This window comes from Triticum aestivum, chromosome 5B (genome assembly GCF_018294505.1).
Source record: "Triticum aestivum cultivar Chinese Spring chromosome 5B, IWGSC CS RefSeq v2.1, whole genome shotgun sequence".
In the NCBI taxonomy this organism is placed as follows: Eukaryota; Viridiplantae; Streptophyta; class Magnoliopsida; order Poales; family Poaceae; genus Triticum; species Triticum aestivum.
The window spans coordinates 92259482-92281191 of NC_057807.1; positions in this window are offsets into that span (position 1 = coordinate 92259482).

The following is a 21710-nucleotide window of genomic DNA, read 5'->3' on the forward strand; positions in this document are numbered from 1 at the left end:
TGTTCATGGTGGATTATATCCTACTCATGCTTGTACTCGGTGTGAATTAATTTTAATGCATGCTTACGACTGTTGTCGCTCTCTCAGTTGGTCGCTTCCCAGTCTTTTGCTAGCCTTCACCTGTACTACGCGGGAATACTGCTTGTGCATCCAAACTCCTTAAACCCCAAAGTTAATCCATATGAGTCCACTATACCTACCTATATGCGGTATCTACCTGCCGTTCCAAGTAAATTTGTATGTGCCAAACTCCAAACCTTCAAATGAAATTCTGTTTTGTATGCTCGAGCAGCTCATGTTACAACTAGGGCTGCCTATATCTTCCATGCTTGGTGAGTTATTCTCAAGAGGAGTGGACTCTGCTCCTCATTCACGAGAAAGGGCCGGTAACCGGGATGCCCAGTCCCATGATCCAAAAAGATCAAAGCTAATCAAAATAATTAAACAAAACTCCCCCAGGGCTGTTGTATGTTGGAGGCACTCGTTGTTTCGAGCAAGCCATGGATTGATGCTTGTTGGTGGTTGGGGGAGTATAAACCTTTACCATTCTGTTTGGGAACTGCCTATAATGCATGTAGTATGGAAGATACAACCATCTCATAGATGTTGCATTGACAGCAAAAGTATACCGCTCAAATGTTATTCAATCTCTATTTTAAAATCTAGCTCTGGCACCTCTACAAATCCTTGCTTCCCTCTTCGAAGGGCCTATCTATTTACTTTTATGTTGAGTCATCACCCTTCTTATTAAAAGCACCCGTTGGAGAGCACACTGTCATTTGCATTCATTATTATTGGTTTATATTGGGTATGACTTGACTGGATCTCTTTTACCATGAATTACAATGTTTAGTCAGTCCTTGATCTTTAAAGGTTCTCTGCATTTATGTTTTGCGGTCTCAGAAAGGGCTAGCGAGATACCATTTTGTTATATCATGTTATAATTATTTTGAGAAAGTATTGTCATCCGAGTTTTATTATTGTGGCTTGCTAGCTGATTATGCTATTGATATGAGTGATTGTGAGAGCTAAGTATTATTGTGAGTATGGTTAATTCATAATATTTGCTGAAACTTGAATGCTGGCTTTTCATGTTTACAACAACAAGAGCAAACAAAGTTTGTAAAAGTTTTTCTTTATCACTTTCAATTTATCAACTGAATTGCTTGAGGACAAACAAAGGTTTAAGCTTGGGGGAGTTGATACGTCTCCAACGTATCTACTTTTCCAAACACTTTTGCCCTTGTTTTGGACTCTAACTTGCATGATTTGAATGAAACTAACCCGGACTGACGCTGTTTTCAGTAGAGCTGCCATGATGTTGTTTTATGTGTAGAAAAGAAAAGTTCTCGGAATGTCCTGGAAATCCACGGAGGCACTTTTTGGAATTAATAAGAATTTTTGGCGAAAGAAATAATGCCAGGGGGCCCACAGCCTGTCCACGAGACAGGGGGGCGCCCCCACCTAGGGTGCGGCCTCCTATCTCATGGGCCCCCTGGACCCCCACCGACCTCAACTCCAACTCCATATATTCTGTCTCGGGGAGAAAAAAATCAGAGAGAAAGTTTCATCGCGTTTTACGACACGGAGCCGCCGCCAAGCCCTAATCTCTCTCGGGAGGGCTGATCTGGAGTCCGTTCGGGGCTCCGGAGAGGGGGATTCATCGCCGTCATCATCATCAACCATCCTCCATCACCAATTTCATGATGCTCACTGCCGTGCGTGAGTAATTCCATCGTAGGCTTGCTGGACGGTGATGGGTTGGATGAGATTTACCATGTAATCAAGTTAGTTTTGTTAGGGTTTGATCCCTAGTATCCACTATGTTCTGAGATTGATGTTGCTATGACTTTGCTATGCTTAATGCTTGTCACTATGGCCAGAGTGCCATGATTTCAGATCTGAACCTATTATGTTTTCATGAATATATGTGTGTTCTTGACCCTATCTTGCAAGTCTATAGTCACCTATTATGTGTTATGACCCGACAACCCCGAAGTGACAATAATCGGGATACTTCTCGGTGATGACCTTTTGAGGAGTTCATGTATTCACTATGTGCTAATGCTTTGTTCCGGTTCTCTATTAAAAGGAGGCATTAATATCCCTTAGTTTCTGTAAGGACCGCGCTGCAACGAGAGGGTAGGACAAAAGATGTCATGCAAGTTCTTTTCCATAAGCACGTATGACTATTTACGGAATACATGCCTACATTACATTGATGAATTGGAGCTAGTTTTATATCACCCTATGTTATAACTATTACACGAGGAATCGCATCTGACATAATTATCCATCACTGATCCATTGCCTACGAGGTTTTCATATATTGTTCTTCGCTTATTTACTTTTTCGTTGCTACTGTTACAACTACTACAAAAACCCAAAAACATTTATCTTTACTTTCGCTACCGTTACCTTTATTATCATACCACTTTTGCTACTAAACACTTTGCTGCAGGTACTAAGTTATCCAGGTGTGGTTGAATTGACAACTCAACTGCTGATACTCAAGAATATTCTTTGGCTCCCCTTGTGTCGAATCTATAAATTTGGGTTGTACTTCACCCTCGAAAGCTGTTGCGATCCCCTACACTCGTGGGTTATCACTCAGTGACTTCAAAAAGTTGTACAAAAGCCTTGTTTGGGCCTTTCCGGCGTCGCTGAATGTGGGTTGAGTAACCATGTTAGGTTGTACTATACTACACATGCCTTTTTTTCAACATCAGCAATGCAACTGGGCCGACAGTTGTACACAATATCCAGGTCAACTTGTTATTCTCCGCCCCGCTGGGCTACAACCTTTCCTAGGAGGTATGCATTAGGCTTAACAAGAAAATGGACTTTAAGAAAAATTAAATGGGATGTAATTATAATAACTAGGCAGTAACTATGCACCAAACACGTAATTACAATAAGAGTTTGACGAGAGACAACTTGTCCAAACGTAAACATGTAGAAGATAAGACATGTGTCTTTTGTGATGAATTAGAAACCATTCAACATATGTTCTTTGACTGCATTGTTGCCAGGCAGGTCTGGGACCGGGTGGCTGAATGCTTTAAGATTGTTGTACCTGATTCTTTTACTATGTTAGCCTCTGAGGGAGTCCTGGATTAGGGGGTGTCCGGATGGCCGGACTATGACCTTTGGCCGGACTCCCGGACTATGAAGATACAAGATTGAAGACTTCGTCCCGTGTCCGGATAGGACCTTCCTTGGCGTGGAAGGCAAGCTTGGCGATTCAATATGAAGATATCTGTCGGATTTCAGGTTCCGGCAGACCCTTGAGGTTCGAACACTGGGGTGCGCGCGGAGGTTTCGCCTTCTACCTACCTGTTCCTCGCCGAATCGCTATGATCTAAACTACGAGAAGAACAACACAAGAGACACAGGGTTTATACTGGTTCAGGCCACCATTGTGGTGTAATACCCTACTCCAGTGTGTGGCGTGGTGGATTGCCTCTTGGACTGATGATGAACAATACAAGGAAGAACAGCCTCGCGAGGGTCTGTTCTTGTGGTGGTGTTGTCCCTTTGGAGGGATTGATTCTAGATGCCTATCTTATCTCTAGATTCCTATCCAGATGCCTCTACCCTATGGGTGGCTAGTCCTATTTATAGGCGAAGGACCTGGGCCTCTTCCCAAATATTGAGCGGGAAGGGCGCCAACAATTAGCCATTTTGAAGGGGAACATCTAGTACACTTATCCTGAGTAAAGTTGGTCCTCGCCTGTCAAAGGCTCTGGTGGTGACGCCGACTTGGGCTCCACGGTGACATCCATCCTGCCGTTGGACTGGTCTTGGTCTTGTTGCACCGAAATGGATGCCTTTGCTTGATGCTCTTGCCTGCGCTTGCTCCCCTTGCACCAAAGAGGAAAGAAGGACACTGCGCGGGCTGGCGCACGGCTGGCGCCCTTGGTCATCATGGCTTGCGTCATGGGCACCTCGTGAGGTACCCCGCCTTGAACTCTCCACCTCCCCGTGAGCCAGCCTGACGAGGCCGTGCCTGAGGAGGCTCCTTGTCGTCCGCCCCGCGAGGCTTGGCCCCTCGCGAGGGTCTTGAGCTTGTGTTGATGAAGATGGGCCGTGCTGGGCCCCCTTTGAGCCATGCCGCAGGCCGTAGGCAGGCAAGTCTGGGGGCCCCCGTTCCCAGAATGCCGACATTAGCCCCCGGGCCCAAGGCGCGCCCGGACTTGGCCGAGCAGAGAGGCGAAAGGGCAAGTGCGAAGCGTCACGGGCCCTAACAGCCTGCGGCCTTGGGTGCTGCGTGGCGGTTGATTGGACGCGGGTGGCATTGTTCCCCCATGCCTCCTCATTTGGTGCCAGGCTAGGCGGACTTGCAGTTGTACACAGCCACTCCCCTTTCCGTTGCTCGTGCGCCCTCTGTCCTTCCTCCTTTCGAACTCCAGCTTCTGCTTTGAAGCCAATCTCGAACCTTTCCTCCCCCCTTCCGTCGCCATGGCTCCGACGAAGAAGGGGGGAGGAAAGGGACCCATGCCTTCGCCTTGCTTGCTGCCATCGACGGCCCCCGCCGTGGACCGGTCGATCATAGTCAATCGAGAGGGCTTGGGCGAGGTTAGTTCGGCCCTGGCCACCATCTTCAATGAATGCGGGAGGACGACGGCCTGGCCTGCGTGTCGGTTCTCCATCGATAGGATAATCACCGAGGTCCCCTATTTCGTCGACGCCCTGTGGGCGGGGCTAATTCCCCCTTTTCAGATTTCTCCAACGCCGTGCTCTCCCATTATTAGATCCACATGATGCATCTGGGTCCCGACTCCATTACTCTTCTGTCGGTCTTCGCCTTCGTTTGCGAGGCTATGGTAGGCATCATCCCTTCGGTCGCCCTGTTGCGCCACTTCTTCGATCTGCACCTTGTCGACCCCGCCCAATGCTCGAGATGCGCGAGCTTCATTGCTGCACCCGAGACGGCGGCCTTAGGGATTGACTTTGGTCTTCCTCCGCCCGCGCCTGGGTTCCGCGAGCGGTGGCTGTATGTGGACGTGGGGGTGCCCCGTCCCTTGCTGTCGAAGCCAACTTCGCCTGCTGTCCCCAATTCCGGCTGGGGCCAGGAGACGCTCACAAGCCCCCAGCTCTTCTTCGCCTGGCGTCGCTTCGAGTGCTTGAGATCGCTTGACGTGACGGCGCCCAAGGTGGTGAAGGAGTTCCTGCTACGCCGGGTCGCCCCTCTCCAGCGCCACTCTCGCTGAATGTGGGCCTTCAACGGGCGCGGGGATCATATGAGGCTCCAGGAAGAGGACCTGACGCCTGAAGCGTTGAGGAAGGTACTCTTGGTTCTGACTGGGGACCCCAACCTTGGCAGCATCCAGCAAGGGGGGGCCTTGTTGTACCTCTGTTCGGGCAGGAGAGACTTCGTGAATCAGATGCCCGTTTTCGACGAATGGGGACCGCGCCCCGTCGGCCTCCAGGGGCCTCGCGAGAATCCAGTGACAGTGGCCGCCCTTTCAATTGGTCGAGGCGGTTCTTCCTCAAGTGGCGGAGCAGGGAGGCATGAGCCTCCGTAGGCCGAGGGTGCCCCCGCCGGGGCGACAGCGCCGGGCAACGCTCAAGAGGGAGTGTCCCCTGAGGCCCGTGCTGCCGAGGCTGAGGGCGGCGAGCAGCTGCCTGCTGTACTCGGGGCCGAGGCCTCCGAGGCCCCGGCCGCTTTTCTTGGTGAGGCGACCGGCAGCGCGCATTAGGCAGACACCCCTGACGCGGGTCGGCTTGACGTTCCCTCCTCGTCGCGGGCTGACTCCTGCGCTCAACTCTTGGGCCGCTTCCGCGTGGACTTTGAGGACCTCCGGAAGAGAAGGGAGGCCCTGGGCGACGATTACCCTTGTCGCCTGCTGAAGCGTAGGAAGTACTTCGCCATCGATGAGTAAGCCTTCTCCCTTCCCAGCTCCAGATTCTTCTGCTGCCCTTCCTGAACCTTGCTCTGCAGGGCCCTTCCTCCCAAGCTCACGGATATGACTGAGGAGCCATCCCCCCTGCTTCCACCTTCTCCACCGTCTCCAGTCGCTCCGAGCAGTAGAGCCCTTGTGGTGAGGTCGGTCGAAGAGACGAATCACCCCGAGGCGCAACGCGGCCCCGCACGCCTCGTGACCTTCCTTCGCGAGCCTTCTCGGGGCCTAGCCAGCCTGCCGTGGGCTTCACGTCTGGTCGTGGACGGTGATTGGCTGGGGTACTCCCAGCCTCATCACTTGGGGATGGACTGGCCCCAGGCCAGGCTCCTGGCGAGGCGCGCCTGGTCGCCTCAAGGGCGCCAGCTCCCAGCCCCCTGCCCGGAGGGGGAGCGCTAATCAGTGCCCCCCAGTGCTTGCTTGGGGCGGATGACAGTGTGGAAGATGTACTTGAGCGCGCTCGGGAGCGTCGCGCTCTTCACAAGGGTTCCTTCGGAGGGCGGCTAACACGGTGAGCCTGCTTGGTGAGGAGCTTGCTGATGAAGACGCGTGCCTTGAGGCCGAGGGCCTGCGCTTGGTCGCGGAGAGGCGCGAGCTAGAGGCGGCAGTCTCCCTCACGCGCCGCCAACGCGATCTTGACGATGAGAAGGCCAAGGCGTCCCTGGCGGACTCTCGGGTGGCCCGTTCCCGGGCTGTCGAGGAGGCCCGGGAAGCTGACCAGCGGCGAGAGGCGACGGAAGAGCGGGCATGGGAACTCCTGGCCCGGTGCCGCTCACTGGAGGAGCAGGTGGAGCTGCGCGAGGCGGCCCTCGTGTCGATGAAGGTGACTTCTGGTGACCCAGCGGAGCTCCAGAAGCGTGAGGAAGCGCTGACGCTGGAGGCTGCCGAACGCGCATGTGAGTACGAACGCCTGGAGACGAGGGAGCGCTTGGTGACACGAGAGGAGAATGATGTCGCTGCGCGGGAAATCCGTGTCTTGGAGGAGATCGGACGTCGGGTGGCAACGGCGCGCTCGAACCTCGAGCGCGAGTTCGAGGAGAGGCTGGCGTTGATCCGGACCGAGGCTGAAGGTAGGACCACCGCCCTGAGGACTAAGCTGGAGGAAGTGATGCGGCGGGTTGATGCCTTGCGGGCCGCACTTGAAGTGGCGCAGGGGGAGTCGACTACTTCTCGGGCCGAGGTGCTTCTTCTTCACCAACGGCTGGACGAGGTTGAGGCCGTTGCACGCCAGAATGCGGACGAGATACGCCAGCGGCGGCTCCTGGAACATGAGCACGCCCCCATGCTCACCATGCTTCAGGAGAGAGCCAACACGGCCTTGGGCAACATCTGCGAAGCGGCCGTTGGCGCGCCGCACGCAACCAACTACGCCGGCAACCTTCAGTTCTTCACCGACATCGTGACACAGCTGGAGGCGCGGTCGGTCAGGGCCAACAGGTTGGTGGAGGAAAAGAGCCGCGCCCTGCTCGGGCGTGCCTTCTCCCGTGTCTTCAGCCATCTCCAGAACATGGATCCTCACTTCGACTTTGACGCCGCCATCGCCCCAGTTCCCCAGGCCGTCCGGGGTGACCTGGCGGACTGGGTGGAAGACAACATGGACCCTCTTGTCAGGGCCTTCGCTTCAGACGATGATGACGCGATCGTGGCCGCCGACGAGGGCGGCATTGTGAATGGCCCTGACGCCGCCGGCGACAACGCAGAGGGCGATGGCGAGGCCAGCGACGCCAGCAACAGTTCGGGTGGTGCTCCTGAGGATGCATTGGGGGATTTATCCGACTGACTGCGCATTCTCCTGTTTCCTTACCCTGCACGAATAGAACTCATGCTTTCGACCTAACTATTGTAAGAGCATTTTGAGAGGGGGTGCCCCTTATGTAAAGCTTATGTTCAGCGTACTAGTGGGTGCTGTGTCGCCCACATGCCCGCGCCAAGTGGTTGGCTAGGCGAAGAACCGGATGGCTAGTTTACCTTTGTCCCGTGCGGGTCCTGAGATAATACGCGCGAGGCTGTGGTGTCTCGAATGCACCTTGATCGAATCCGTAGGATCTGCAGTGAAAAAACCTCCTGAGAGGATATGGTGGCGGCAGTCTGGGCTACACGCAAGCTAGGCCAGACCCGGCTCGCGAGGGGCTCACGAGGGGAGGCAGCTGAGGCGAGGTCGTAACCGAAACTCGAGAGATTTCTCGAACGAGACTAAGCACCCCTTCCCCGAACACACACAAATCTCGAATTCGAATCCAACTTAAATCCAGTGGGGGAAAGCAACAACCAAGGGAAAAGCAACGAAGGCAGAAAAAGGCCGCGTCCGGCACCTAGTCTTGTCTTGGACGTCTTCTCACCAGCACGGAGCTAAGTGCTGCCACTGGGTGTGGGAGGGAGCCCCAGGGCCTGAGGCCGGCACCCCTGAGACTCCGGGGCGTGTACAGCCCCACTCATTATTACGTGAGAGTGTCACGGGGCGGCGAGCTTCACAGGCACTGGGCCTTCTTCACAGGTACCGGCCTTGCTTCATATCGCCAGATGAGGGCCCCGCTTTGCACCACACTCTAGTGCCATCAACGACGACCAGAAACCAGGACACCGCCGATGGGGTAGAGCGGTCGCCAGCGGTTCCCCCGACGACCACGGGTCCTCCGCCAGGGGCAGGCCCTGAGGCGCCTCCCCAGCGGAGGGCCTACCTCCTGGGAAGGCCTTGCTCCGAACGTCGCGGTGGTGATGTCGGATCTCGGCCCCTCCCCTGCAGCCCCCGATGCCCTCCTCCTGAGGGGTAGGAGGCTGCGGGAGCGGGGCAGCTGCTCGCTGTGGCGACCTGCATCTCCTGCGACCCATGATTAGCGTATGCCTGTTCTTGAGGAATTAGCGGTACCCGATAATCGTCGCTTCCAGTGTGGCCAGTGGGGCCACCCCGGGACTCTTGGAAGAGCTCAGCTTCTGGTGCCTTGTCCCCCCAGCTTGGGCTGAGGAGCGAGCCTTGTTCGCCCTCGCGCGGGTGCCCTTGGTCCAACATGTGGGCATGTACTCTTCGGGGGCCGCCACCCCGAAGGCCACGTCATAATGCTCCGCCCGCCATGCAGCTCTGCTTGATGTGCCAACCTAGGGGTGGTAGCGCGGCGGCCCACTGGGGCCATGGGTTGTGACGAGTCCTTCTTTGCCAGCGGGGAGCGGAGTCAATGCAGCCGCTGGCCCGGTGCCGACGGCTTCATTGGTGTCGGGGTAGCCTTGGAGCCCGCGGGCGCGCGTGAGGCCCCTGCGTGGGCTGCTCTAGGCATGAGACGGGCGTTGAGTGCAGAAGGGGTGAGCCCCCGAGGCGGCGAAGCCCAGGAGCTCTGCCACCCGCTCTAGCAGCATGTCGCGGCCGCCTTCCATCAGCCTGCACTGCAGAAGCTCTCGGGCCACCGTGAGCGCGGCCCTTGAGTTCGCCTGCTCCCGGCGAGTGTACGGCGTCGTGGCCACGGCGTGGTTGGAGGCTCTTGCTGCCGACCGCATCTGTCGCGGTGTGAGAGCTGTCAGGGTCTGACCGCGTCGCCCACAGCCCGCAGCGCCCTGCGGACCGCGAGCTGCCTGGGGCGTTGGGTCACCCGGGGCGAGCGGCTCTGCGCCGGAGGGCCAAGCTGTCCAGGGGGCAGGGTTGCCCGCTTGGTCGCCGGACATGGTGATGACGATGTGGCGGGACACGAAGTGGCGGAAGGTGGATCCCAGCGCACCCCTACCTGGCGCGCCAAATGTCAGATTTCGGGTTCCGGCAGACCCTTGAGGTTTGAACATTGGGGTGCGCGCGGAGGTTTCGCCTTCTACCTACCTGTTCCTCGCCGAATCGCTATCATCTAAACTACAAGAAGAACAACACAAGAGACACAGGGTTTATACTGGTTCAGGCCACCATTGTGGTGTAATACCCTACTCCAGTGTGTGGCGTGGTGGATTGCCTATTGGACTGCTGATCAACAATACAAGGAAGAACGGCCTTGCGAGGGTCTGTTCTTGTGGTGGTGGTGTCCCTTTGGAGGGGTTGATTCTAGATGCCTATCTTATCTCTAGATTCCTATCCAGATGCCTCTACCCTGTGGGTGGCTAGTCCTATTTATAGGCGAAGGCCCTGGGCCTCTTCCCAAATATTGAGCAGGAAGGGCGCCAACAATTGGCCATTTTGAAGGGGAACATCTAGTACACTTATCCTGACTAAAGTTGGTCCTCGCCTGTCAAAGGCTCTGGTGGTGCCGCCGACCTGGGCTCCACGGTGACCTCCATCCTGTCGTTGGACTGGTCTTGGTCTTGTTTCACCGAAATGGATGCCTTTGCTTGATGCTCTCGCCTGCGCTTGCTCCCCTTGCACCAAAGAGGAAAGAAGGACACTACGCGGGCTGGCGCCCGGCTGGCGCCCTTGGTCGTCATGGCTTGCATCATGGGCACCTCGCGAGGTACCCCGCCTTGAACTCTCCGCCTCCTTGTGAGCTAGCCTGACGAGGCCGTGCCTAAGGAAGCTCCTTGTCATCCGCCCTGCGAGGCTTGGCCCCTCGCGAGGGTCTTGAGCTTGTGTTGATGAAGACGGGCCGTGCTGGGGCCCCATTGAGCCACGCCGCACGCCGCAGGCAGGCAAGTCTGGGGGGCCCCGTTCCCAGAACACCAACAATCTCCTCCCATTGTAACCGACTCTGTGTAACCCTAGCCCTCTCCGGTGTCTATATAAACCGGAGAGTTTTAGTTCATAGGACGAACAACAATCATACCATAGGCTAGCTTCTAGGGTTTAGCCTCTCTGATCTCGTGGTAGATCAACTCTTGTACTACCCATATCATCAATATTAATCAAGCAGGAGTAGGGTTTTACCTCCATCGAGAGGGCCCGAACCTGGGTAAAAACATCGTGTCCCTTGTCTCCTGTTACCATCCGCCTAGATGCACAGTTCGGGACCCCCTACCCGAGATCCGCCAGTTTTGACACCGACATTGGTGCTTTCATTGAGAGTTCCTCTGTGTCGTCGCCTTTAGGCCCGATGGCTTCTTCGATCATCAACCACGATGCGGTCCAGGGTGAGACTTTTCTCCCCGGACAGATCTTCGTATTCGGCGGCTTCGCACTGCGAGCCAATTTGGTTGGCCATCTAGAGCAGATCGAAAGCTACGCCCCTGGCCATCAGGTCAGATTTGGAAGCTTAAACTACACGGCCAACACCCGCGGGGATTTGATCTTCGATGGATTCGAGCCACGGCCGAGCGCGCCACACTGTCACGATGGGCATCATCTAGCTCTGCCACCAGACAGTGCCCAGAGCGCCGCTCAGGTGTCCGCTCCGACCCTTAGCTCGGAGCCGACCACGCCAATCGGGGACGGACGGTTGGACGCCGCCCCAGGGGGCGCGATCTCTACGGCGATCGAGCCGGATATCGTCCTAATCCTTTGTGAGGCCTGTGACTCCAAGGTGTCGTACTCCTTTCCGGACTCCGAATCTCCCGCGCCCCTTCCGATTGAACCCGATCGGGCTCCGATCATGGAGTTCACCACCGCGGACGTCTTTCAGCACTCGCCCTTTGGCGACATCCTGAATTCACTAAAGTCTCTCTCTTTGTCAGGAGAGCCCTGGCCGGACTACGGTCAGCGAGGTTGGAATGCGGACGACAAAGAAATTTGAACTCCCACCACCCACTTCATAGCCACTGTCGATGATCTAACCGACATGCTCGACTACGACTCCGAAGACAGCGACGGTATGGACGCCGATGAAGGAGACAATCGAGAACCAGCGCCTATAGAGCACCGGACAATCACCTCATCACATGATGTATACATGGTGGACACACCTAAAAGAAGCAACGATGAGGATCAAAAGGGCGCAACCAGGGATCGTTCCCTCGAAAAATAATCAAAGCGACGGCCTAAGCGCCGCGCCAAGCCCCACCTCGACAGAGACCCAGCCATAGAGCAGGGTGAGTCAACGGAAGACGAACATGCCATCGAGCAACCGTCCAAACAGGGCGGACAAACCGAACAATCCGTCCCCGACAAAGATAATAGTCCGGACGACCTCACGCCGGACAAATCGCTGGAGCGCCAGAACCTCCACCAAAGGCTCGTCGCCACTGCGCGTAGCCTGAAAAAGCAGAAGCGGAAGCTCAAAACAGCGGAAGATGCACTCAGAATCAGATGGGGCAAAGTACTCAATACCGCACACAAGTACGGCAACAGTCATCACACGAAGAGCTATCCGAAGCGGAAATTACTACCGGAATTTGATGAAGAGGCCTTAGAGCCCCCACAGTCAAAAAACAAGGAAGCCACCAGGTCGGATAGACGACCCCACGATCGACCTCAAGCGACAAAGGGTGCCGCACTCAATACGGCACGTGATCCGCCCAAGGATTCGCATCAAAAAACCGGTCCAACCAAATCCATCTACGGGCCAAGAAAGCAAGCTCCAGTGAGCAATGCAACGCAAAAAATATCCGAACATCGCGGCACACCTACATACCGGGGCGCCGCACATCCCCTATGTTTCACCGATGAGGTGTTGGATCATGAATTTCCAGCGGGATTCAAGCCCGTAAACATAGAAGCATACGACGGAACAACAGACCCTGGAGTCTGGATCGAGGATTATATCCTCCACATACACATGGCCAGAGGAGATGGCCTTCACGCCATAAAATACTTACCCCTTAAGCTCAAAGGGCCAGCCCGGCATTGGCTTAAAGGCCTTCCCGAAAACACCATAGGAAGTTGGGAAGAGCTCGAGGACGCTTTCCGGGCAAATTTTCAAGGGACCTATGTCCGACCTCCGGATGCAGACGATCTGAGTCATATAACTCAACAACCCGGAGAGTCAGCCCGGAAACTCTGGAACAGATTAATTACTAAAAAGAATCAGATAGTCGACTGTCCAGACGCCGAAGCCCTAGCAGCTTTCAAACATAGTGTCTGAGATGAATGGCTCGCCAGACACCTCGGCCAAGAAAAGCCAAGAACAATGGCCGCATTAATAAGCCTCATGACCCGCTTCTGCGCAGGAGAGGATAGCTGGTTGGCAAGAAGCAGCACCAGCGACCCAAGTACATCTGAACTCAGAGATGGAAACGAGAAACCGCGCCGTAACAAAGAACAACGCCGGATCAAGGATAACAGCCCGATGAGCACGGCAGTCGACGCCGGATTCAAAAGCTCTCGGAAAAATCAGAAAAAGCCGCCCCCCAAAGATGACAGGGACGAGCTATCTAACCTCAACAAAATCTTGGACAAAATATGTCAAATACACAGTACTCCCGGGAGACCTGCAAACCACACACACAGAGATTGTTGGGTCTTCAAGCAGTCCGGCAAACTCAACGCCGAACACAAGGGGCTCGACACACCAAGCGAGGATGACGACGCACCCCACAAGCAGAACACCGGAGAACAAAAGAAGTTCCCACAAGAAGTCAAAACAGTAAATTCACGTCAGGTGACAAAAGGGAAAAACAGAATGGCGCCTATGATACGCGCCATACGGCCTGCCCCAGAGGAGTCCCGCCACTGGTCATCACAGCAATCACCTTCGATCATCAGGATTACTCCAGAGGTATCCGGAACGCAGGCTGGACTGCCTTGGTCTTGGATCCGATTATTGACGGACTCCAATTTACACAAGTCCTAATGGACGGCGGCAGTGACCTAAACCTGTTATATCAGGACACAATCCGCAAACTGGGGGTAAACCCAGCAATAATTCGCCATGGCAACATTTACTTTCAAGGAGTCACGCTGGGCCAGATACCCAGAGTATGGGTTCCCTTTCGTTAGAAGTCATGTTCGGCTCAGCCGACAACTTTCGAAGCGAAAAGCTAACCATCCACATCGCCCCATTCATAAGTCGCTATCAAGCGCTACTGGGACGCGAAGCTTTCGCCCGCTTTAACGCAATACCGCATTATGCATCCCTCACACTCAAAATGCCCGGTCCACGAGGCATCATCTCATTAAAGGGAAATATCAAGTGATCCCCGAAGTGCGGATAATGGTGCGGCTGCCTTGACAGTCGCACACTAAACCAGCTTTACTACCCCGGACACGGCTCGACGAGTCCGGCATAAACGTACAAAGGCTTAATAGCCGCATAACCCTGTACAAGGGGCTCCGTGTGTTTACACCAGGAGACAATACGGCTCAATTCCACTCATGTCTTTGTATTATATTTTGTTTATTTTAATATAGATTTCTCGCATGATTATTTTTCACTAAGTTCATCTCTTTCGCAGAAGAACACCGTGCTACACCCGTCCAGGATACGGGACAACGGAGACACAGGCGCAGACGTGCGGTAGGGACCCATTTTAAGGATTCTTTTCAGATTAAGACCCTGCGTAAACCTTTTTTATTGGCTCTTGTTGATAACATCCCCCGGGTTTCGCTATAATTGAGGAGGAGGCTGGCGTCTTGGCATGTGGCCACGCCAGAATTTTGCGCGTTCCTGGGCACCAGGGGCTTCTTACCAAGGGCTTTTGTTCGGCCCATTTTCATATAGACCGAATACCTTAGGGAGTGTTCGGCGTCGCGAGTTTGGCCTTATATGCATCAGCTCCGAATCATGTCTTTGGTCAAATGTTGGGTTTGCCCGGCTCCTGTGTTTTGATGCCTTACGTTCCGCTCTATCGGCTAAGGCGGCACCAGGAGAACTACTGCGATTGTGCCCCGGTTCGGCTAGGCGAGCACCTCAGTAGAGAAAGCCGAAAACTGACTACCATGATATAGCGAGAGACTGGTCAACCACTCAATGACTTTGGGAATCTTTAGGATTCCTCCGCATTAACGAAGGGCCGCTTCCCAGTCAGGCACACACACGCCCTGAATTCGGGCGAGCGCGGTGCCCCTAGGGGCTATTCAGTAGCCCCACCGTCAAACTCCTATGGCTAAGTGAAAGTGATAAAGCATTATAGTCCGGTTGCCTAGTTCGCTGCGCTATCACCTCCTTTATAGGACCAAGACGTTGGATTAAGTGTGAAAAAACGCCTTTTTGCGAACACCCCCGCATTATATGCGTGGGGGCTGAAGCCAACGACTGCCATCTTTCAGGTTATATACACATATACATTAACGACCCCACAAGAGGCATTATAATTCTTGCAAGCACAAGTATAAAAAGCTTTTATATTCTATCAAAATATTTGTTTTACAATAGCACATACTATTCGAACACAACATCCTTCGAGCACTGCGCCTCTATTAAACGAGTGCCCTGAAGAACTTCCTCAAAGTAGTGCTTGGCAGGTACTCGGCTTTCGTCCGAATCCCGGGATGCAACAACACTGGCCTTCATATCCGCCCAGTATGTTTTGACACGGGCAAGAGCCATCTGTGCACCCTCTATGCACGCCGACCTCTTCATTGCATCAACATGCGGCACCGAACCAAGGAACTGCTGCACCAAGCTAAAATAATTCTTCGGCTCTGGCCCTTCCGGCCACAGACGACTCGCAACATACCTCATGGCAAGTCCGGATAACCTGTTCAGCTCCGCCCAGGCAGCCAAACGGTCAGATACCGAAAGTGGGCGTTCTGGATTGTGGAACTGCGACCAAAAAAGTTCTTCCAATTCATGGTCACCTCGACCCCGGAAGTGTTCGGTCGCGTCTGCCGCACTCGCTGCCAAATCCAGATAAGTGTTTTCCGCACTCCACTGCCGGTCTAACGGAGCATACTTAGGATCCCCGAACTTCATCCACAGCATATAGGGCTTTCCAGCCGTGATATCTCCGGCCTGACGTAGCTCCTCCTTCATAGCTCTCATTGCAGAGCGAGTATCCTTGGCCTCGGTAGTGATCTTTTCAAGGTCCTTCTGAGCCGCCCTATCTTCTTGTTCAAGAAATTTACAGCGGTCGGCAGCATCCTTCAATCTTATAGCCATCTCGGCTATTACTTTCTTGCTCTGGCAGTGAGCAGCCTATTCGGCTTCTAGCTCTTCAGCCGCTTTAACGGCAACCGCATCACTTTTCCTCGCTTGCTCCTTGGCTCGGGCAAGTTCCGCCCGAAGGTTCTCCACGGCAGCAGCACCATCTACATTAAGCACATATCTTATAAGGCATGAGTATCGAGCTCCTCTTATCAGATATCTCTGGAACATACCTTGTGCCTCGTCTAACCGCTTATTTACAAGCGCGATGCCAGCATCTGCTACGTCAAGTTGCCGCTTTAGCTCGACAGGTTCATCAGTCCGGCTAGCCACCGAACGCCTCGCCACCTTCATAGAAAAGGTGACATATTATACCTGTGGTTATGATCCTCTATGCGCCGTCATTTTTGACAACACATAGAGTCTCAGGGGCTACTATTCATATAGGGTGCATTTTATATATGCGGCTCTACCAAAAGGTACACCTTTTCACGTACCTCAAAGCCTGTCAATAAACTCCTGGCGGCCTCGTACAATCCGCTTTCGGCGGATGAAATCCTTCCAATTACCGTGTTCATCAACACATAGTGTTCTTCTGAGATAGACGCTCGCCCGAGCAGATCCTTTAGCCCCTCCGACCGCGCACCAGAGGGTGCCGGACTAGCCTGACGACCTTTTTTAGGGTCCGGACTTGGAGAAACCCTCCGAGACGACACCTCAGGGTCGCCTGCCTCGTAAGACGGTGCAGCTAGGGGAGGCGTTTCGCTCTCCATCATCTCCGGACGAAGATCCCCTAAGGATGAGCTCTGCTGAGAAGGGTTGAGATCCGAACTGCAAGGTAATATTTCGGTTATCTTCCTCAGAAATTAAACAGGGATGTCACTCATTTTGGAACCCCTCTCTTTACTTACGGCTTGGTGGAGAGCTGATCCCCTTGGGGACGCAATGTGGCCGGGACATTCTCCGGCGCCGGATCCTCTGGCGAAGATTTCTTCCCCCGTTTTGAGGCCATCCCCTCCGGGTCTTCAAAGGCAGTCCTTTTCTTTCCCTGGTTGGGGGAATTCTCGATTCCTCCCTTTCTAACAGCTTCCTTCGTGGAGGCGGTAGCTCCTTGGTTCCCCTCCTCGCCTTCTGCCAAAGGCGCAATCTCGAGCATCCTGGTTAACACGGGATCCGGCGTGGTCTCGGGCAGGGGGCTGGACATCTGATAAGCTTTGCTTTTGCTATCCACTCCTGTTCAAAGGATAGCTCTGTTAAGGGCTATTTTATGATAAAAATACAGATGGCGTGTCCAAATACAGGGCTACTTACTTGGGCATCCTGGCGATTGCAGCTCAGGCCTGTGTCCTCGGACAAGTCCGGACACCTTGCTTGTGATCGGAAGAACAATTTGTACATCTCCACGAGCGTCGTGCCCATAAAGTGTTGGAGGACTTGCGGTCCCTCCGGATTAAATTCCCACAGGCGGAGAGGGCGACGTTTGCAGGGCAGCATGCGGCGAATCAGCATAACTTGTGCCACTACGGTCAAGCTGATATCTGTTTCTAGGAGATCCCGAATGTGGCCCTGCAGCAAGGGCACGTCTTTGGATGGCCCCCAGATAAGCCCTTCATTAACCCAGGACGCTAGCCGTGGTGGGGGACCCGAGCGAAAAGCAGGTGCCGCCACCAATGTGGTGCCCCTGGGGGCTGTGATGTAAAACCAGTCCTGTTGCCAAAAGCCGAACTCCTCTTGGAAAGAGCCCTCGGGCCATGGAGCGTCGTCCATCTTGCTTATGATAGCTCCTCCGCACTCAGCATGTTGCCCCTCGATCATCTTCGGTTCCACCTTGAAGGTTCTAAGGCACAATCCGAAGTGAGGAGTAATATGGAGGAAGGCCTCACACACGACAATGAACGATGAGATTTGGAGGATGGACTTTGGAGCTAAGTCGTGAAATTCCAGCCCGTAATAAAACATAAGCCCCCTCACGAAGGGATCAATTGGGAAGCCTAGCCCCCGAAGGAAGTGAGATGTGAACACCATGCTCTCACCGGGCTGGGGAGTGGGAATGGTCTGCCCTTGAGCAGGCAGCCTATGTGAGATTTCGCCGGTTAGATACCTGGCCTCTCTCAGCTTTCGCACGTCTTCTTCCGTAACGGAGGAAGGCATCCACCAGCCTTGAAAGTCAGAGCCGGACATCATTGAAGGTCTGAAGCGCCTAAAACTGGAGCTTTGGGTGTTGGAACTCGAGGCGAGGGGCGGATTCGATTGAATTAATAAGAAAGGAGTCGAGCCTTGGTCTCTTTATAAAGGGGTTGAATACCAAGAGCCCTCCCCGTATCCGTTTGGGACTTGCTTTCAATTAGGGAGTCATACCAAAGGCACGGTTGGGTTACCCACGCTCGTATTGATGAGAATCCCGGAATAAGGGGACACGATCTCTGCTTTGACAAGACGTGCCAAGGAAACCGCCTCACTAAACGCACTGAGGTGGAACAGTAAAATGGTTCGAATAAAGGCTTGGCCGGGGCGTGATGTCACGCTGCGGAATACGTCAGCAGATTAGATTTGTTCAGATATTATTCTCTCTACGGTGGTATGTGGAACTTATTTTGCAGAGCCGGACACTATCCTTGTGTTCAACATCTTCTATAAAATATTCGGAGGAGGAACCTGCCTTGCAACGCCGAAGACAATTTGCGCGCCGGAATCGACGTCATTGAAGCCTGGTCCAGGGGCTACTGAGTGAGTCCTGGATTAGGGGGTGTCCGGATGGCCGGACTATGACCTTTGGCTGGACTCTCGGACTATGAAGATACAAGATTGAAGACTTCGTCCCGTGTTTGGATAGGACCTTCCTTGGCGTGGAAGGCAAGCTTGGCGATTCAATATGAAGATCTCCTCCCATTGTAATCGACTCTGTGTAACCCTAGCCCTCTCCGGTGTCTATATAAACCGGACAGTTTTAGTCCGTAGGACGAACAACAATCATACCGTAGGCTAGCTTCTAGGGTTTAGCCTCTCTGATCTCGTGGTAGATCAACTCTTGTACTACCCATATTATCAATATTAATCAAGCAGGAGTAGGGTTTTACCTCCATCGAGAGGGCCCGAACCTGGGTAAAAACATCGTGTCCCTTGTCTCCTATTACCATCCGCCTAGACACACAGTTCGGGACCCCCTACCCGAGATCCGCCGGTTTTGACACCGACAGCCTCCTTCTGGAGGAAACGAAAACATTGTGAAGCTTTGAATATTTCTGCTGCTGCTGCCTTGTGGAGCTTATGGTGTTTGTGCAATGATTTTGTTTTCCAGGGGCGAAGATGGCGAAGTATACACTGTGTCTTGAATCTGTTGGGGGCAACGATTAGGCAATGGAAAATCTTGTTCTCAGAAACTCAGGGTGTTCTTATTCTCTGGTGCTTAAAGCTGTTGGACTACCGAAGAGGGGAATTGCTTAGAATCGCCTGGAGATGATGCAAAAATAATTAGAGGAGGAGTCCTGGATCCATAGTCGGGGCATCCATTGCTAGTTGGCTGCTTGTCTTTGCTCTTCTTGTAGGCTAGTGATGACCCACAAGTGTAGGGGATCTATCATAGTCCTTTCGATAAGTAAGAGTGTCGAACCCAACGAGGAGCAGAAGGAAATGATAAGCGGTTTTCAGTAAGGTTTTCTCTGCAAGCACTGAAATAGTAGGTGATAGATAGATTTGTGATAAGATAAATAGTAACGAGCAAAAGTAAATAAAGTAAATAAAGTGCAGCAAGGTGGCCCAATCCTTTATGTAGCAAAGGATAAGCCTGGACAAATTCTAATAATGAGGAATGAGCTCCCGAGGACACATTGGGAATTATCGTCAAGCTAGTTTTCATCACGCTCATATGATTTGCGTTCGGTACTTTGATAATTTGATATGTGGGTGGACCGACACTTGGGTACTGCCCTAACTTGGACAAGCATCCCACTTATGATTAACCCCTATTGCAAGCGTCCGCAACTACAAAAAGGAATATTAAGGTAAACCGAACCACAGCATTAAACATATGGGTCCATATCAACCCCTAACGAAGCAACGCACAAACTAGGGTTTAAGCTTCTATCACTCTAGCAACCCATCATCTACTTATTACTTCCCTATGCCTTCCTCTAGGCCCAAATAATGGTGAAGTGTCATGTAGTCGACGTTCACATAACACCACTAGAGGAGAGACAACATACATCTCATCAAAATATCGAACGGATACCAAATTCACATGACTACCAATAACAGGACTTCACCCATGTCCTCAGGAACAAACGTAACTACTCACAAAGCATATTCATGTTCATAATCAGAGGTGTAATAATATGCATTAAGGATCTGAACATATGATCTTCCACCAAGTAAACCAATAAGTATCAACTACAAGGAGTAATCAACACTACTAGCAACCCACAGGTACCAATTTGTGGTTTTGGATACAAGATTGGATACAAGAGATGAACTAGGGTTTGAGAGGAGATGGTGCTGGTGAAGATGTTGATGGAGATTGACCCCCTTCCGATGAGAGGATCGTTGGTGATGACGTTGGTGATGATTTCTCCCTCCCGGGGGGAAGTGTCCCCGGCAGAACAGCTCCGCCAGAGCCCTAGATTGATTCCGCCAAGGTTCCGCCTCGTGGCGGCGGAGTTTCGTCTCGTAAGCTTGCCCACGAATTTTTCCAGGACAAAACCCTTCATATAGCAGAAGATGGACGTCGGAGGCCTACCAGGGGGCCCAAGAGATAGGAGGGCGCGCCCCTAGGGGGGGCCGCGCCCCCTGTCTCCTGGACAGGGTGTGGGCTCCCTGGCCTATTTCTTTTGCTCATAATTCCTTAATAAATCCAAAAGGTTGTTTCATGGAGTCTCAGGTCTTTTGGAGTTGTGCAGAATAGGTTTCCAATGTTTGCTCCTTTTCCAGCCAGAATTCCAGCTGTCGGCATTCCCCCTCTTCATGGTAAACCTTGTAAAAATAAGAGAGAATAGCCATAAGTATTGAGATATAATGTGTAATAACATCCCATAATGCAATAAATATTGATTATAAAATCATGATGCAAAATGGGCGTATCAACACCCCCAAGCTTAGACCTCGCTTGTCCTCAAGCGGAAACCAAAATCGAAAAATATGTCCACATGTTTAGAGATAGAGGTGTCGATAAAAATAAAAATACGGACATGAGGGCATCATGATCATTCTAATAACAGCAACATATATGGATTTTTTCATATGATTTCCTATGTTCAAGTGATAAGCAATTCACAGTGTCAAGTATGGTTCAAAAACTTCATTGGGAACTAACAAACTATAATATCAGTCATTGAAGCAATTGCAATTTATTGTAACATCATAAAGAGTCACTAATAGAGCTTCTCAGCAAGCTCACATACTCAACTATCTCGTAGTCTCCCATAATTGTTAACACTCACACGATACTTGTGGTTATAGAGTTTCAGCCAGACACTGAGAAAGATAGGGGCTTATTGTGTTTTCGCCCAACATATTCACCTTTAGGTGATGTCAACAATAATAGCCTATGCCAACTTACATCCAATCGGATATATATATCATGATCTTTTAAACACGAAGAGCTTGCCAAAGGATAAAATGAAAAAGGGAAAGGTGAGGATCACCTTGACTCAAGTATTAAAGTAAAACATAAAGTAAAAGATAGGCCCTTCGCAGAGGGAAGCAAAGGTTGTCATGCGCTTTCAGGGTTGGATACACAAAATCTTAGTGCAAAAGAACGTCACTTTATATTGCCCCTTGTATGTGGAACTTTATTATGCAATCCGTCGCTTTTATTACTTCCATAACAAGTTCGTACAAAGCTTATTTTCTCTGCATTAATAAGTCATGCATATTTAGAGCGCAATTTTTATTGCTTGCACCGATGACAACTTACTTGAAGGATCTTACTCAATCCATAGGTAGGTATGGTGGACTC